General features: G+C 41.9%; 1 pseudogene; it reads left to right on the top strand.

Moving 5' to 3' along the window:
• The window catches only part of LOC104995464, a 20,554-nt pseudogene extending 18,078 nt beyond the window's left edge, over window positions 1–2,476 (top strand).
• The last annotated feature ends 369 nt before the right edge of the window (window positions 2,477–2,845 follow it).

Raw genomic sequence — 2,845 nt, 5'->3', positions numbered from 1 at the left:
CAACATCCGCTGGATCATGGAAAAAGCAAGAGAGTTCCAGAAAAACATCTATTTCTGCTTTATTGACTATGCCAAAGCCTCTGACTGTGTGGATCACAATAAACTGTGGAAAATTCTGAAAGAGATGGGAATACCAGAACACCTGATCTGCCTCTTGAGAAATTTGTATGCAGGTCAGGAAGCAACAGTTAGAACTGGACATGGAACAACAGACTGGTTCCAAATAGGAAAAGGAGTTCGTCAAGGCTGTATATTGTCACCCTGTTTATTTAACTTATATGCAGAGTACATCATGAGAAACGCTGGACTGGAAGAAGCACAAGCTGGAATCAAGATTGCCGGGAGAAATATCAATAATCTCAAATATGCAGATGACACCACCCTTATGGCAGAAAGTGAAGAGGAACTCAAAAGCCTCTTGATGAAAGTGAAAGAGGAGAGTGAAAAAGTTGGCTTAAAGCTCAACATTCAGAAAATGAAGATCATGGCATCCGGTCCCATCACTTCATGGGAAATAGATGGGGAAACAGTGGAAACAGTGTCAGACTTTATTTTTCTGGGCTCCAAAATCACTGCAGATGGTGACTGCAGCCATGAATTAAAAGACACTTATTCCTTGGAAGGAAAGTTATGACCAACCTAGATAGCATATTCAAAAGCAGAGACATTACTTTGCCAACAAAGGTTCGTCTAGTCAAGGCTATGGTTTTTCCAGTGGTCATGTATGGATGTGAGAGTTGGACTGTGAAGAAGGCTGAGCGCCGAAGAATTGATGCTTTTGAACTGTGGTGTTGTCCCTTGGACTGCAAGGAGATCCAACCAGTCCATTCTGAAGGAGATCAGCCCTGGGATTTCTTTGGAAGGAATGATGCTAAAGCTGAAACTCCAGTACTTTGGCCACCTCATGCGAAGAGTTGACTCATTGGAAAAGACTCTGATGCTGGGGAGGGATTGGGGGCAGGAGGAGAAGGGGATGACAGAGGATGAGATGGCTGGATGGCATCACTGACTCGATGGACGTGAGTCTGAGTGAACTCCGGGAGTTGGCGAGGGACAGGGAGTCTTGGCGTGCTGCGGTTCATGGGGTCGCAAAGAGTCGGACAGGACTGAGCGACTGATCTGATCTGATTTATAAACGAGTTAATTTTATATTGTATCTGATCCATGACTAAAGTTTCATTTTTATTTCTATTTTTAAAATTCATGACTAAAGTTTTAAAATGAAAGTTGAGATCTGTGGTTATGTCTGTCTATATGTCTATTTGTGTGCATTATAGATATAATATTTTTTTCTATCTCTGAATGGTATTACCAAAACTAGTTTGTAAAAGACCTCTGTTTAATTGGCATAAAAGTAAGTGCAAAAATTTTAGTAAAATTCCAGAGGATCAGCACAGTCTTTTGGTAAAGTATAAAATTTTGGATGTAAAGTATTTGATTAGTCAAAATAAGAAGACTGGAGAGGAAGATGATCCTGCTGAGTGAAAAAGATGCACAACATGAGAATTGTGAGTTAAGTTTTATTTGGGGCAAAATGAGGACTGCAGCCTGGGAGGACTGCATCCCAAATAGCTCCGAGAAACTATAGTAGTTCCAAAGAGGTAGTGGGAGAAGGTCAATATATATGATTTTGGTGAAAGGGGAGTTCAATGCAATCAAGCACTTATTTTACAAAAGGTTTTCTGCTAGTCCCAAGGAGCTGATGTAACCATGAAGGGATCTGGTGTTTCGCTAGATATGAGAAGATGCAAAGATTGGGATAATCAAATGAGCTCCTGAAAACATCAAACTACGTAAAGATTTGTTCCACCAGCTTCCCTGGAGCATAGAGTGCCTCATCCTCCACACTTAACTCATTTCAAAGTGCATCAAATGTCGACAGCTGCAGCAGCACAGGATTCAGTCTTTGCAGAGGCAGATGGCTAATGTCCTTGGCAAATGCCAATTTGTAGTTGATAATCCCTTGAGGGATGAATTAAACAAAGAACAAGAAGATATTACAAATACTACTTCAAGAACTTCCTTCTCCCATTAAAGACCTTGTTCTCGCTCTCTCGCCTCTGCGCTTCCAAGAAGACCAAGAAAAGAAGGAACAACGGTCGTGCAAAAAAAGGGCTGCGGCCATGTGCAGCCTATTCGCTGCACCAACTGTGCCCGATGCGTGCCCAAGGATAAGGCCATTAAGAAGTTGGTCATTCGGAACATCGTAGAGGCCGCAGCTGTCAGGGACATTTCTGAAGCGAGTGTTTTCGACACTTATGTGCTTCCCAAGCTGTATGTGAAACTACATTGCTGCGTGAGTTGTGCCATTCACAGCAAGGTTGTCAGGAATCGCTCTCGGGAAGCCTGGAAGGACCGAACACCTTCACCCTGATTTAGACCCTCGGGTGCTGCCCCACGTCCTCCACCAAAGCCCATGTAAGGATCCAAGTCCTTAAAGACTGAAGAAATATTGGTTTCTTTGAAAAGACAATAAAATAGAAATTATACTTTATGTTGCATGTTGAATATATGTTGCCAGATGGAGTAGGCTTTGTAACATCTTATTTCTGTCTTTGGTCTCCCCAGTTTGCATAGCTTAGGGGTGGGGGTGAGGAATTAGGGCATCTGTGTTTGATTAATTCAGCCTGGCAAATGGCTTAAGTTGGTGTCTTAAAAATGGGGAGGAAGCTAGCAGAGTGAGGGATTCTTTTTACAGAGAAAATGAAGATATTTAGGACTACTGGTAAATATACTTGGTGCCACACTGAGAAAGTTTCTATAAGAAAGCACATGTTTTAGGAAGCTATAAATGGTATTTATGAGTTTGCTAATTTACAGAATGCTAATGAAGAAACACAAGCTG

Source organism: Bison bison, unplaced genomic scaffold (assembly GCF_000754665.1).
Source record: "Bison bison bison isolate TAMUID 2011002044 unplaced genomic scaffold, Bison_UMD1.0 scf7180017864280, whole genome shotgun sequence".
Classification (NCBI taxonomy): Eukaryota; Metazoa; Chordata; class Mammalia; order Artiodactyla; family Bovidae; genus Bison; species Bison bison.
The sequence above is the reverse complement of the archived record's forward strand: the minus strand, read 5'-3'. Positions and strand labels throughout refer to the sequence as shown.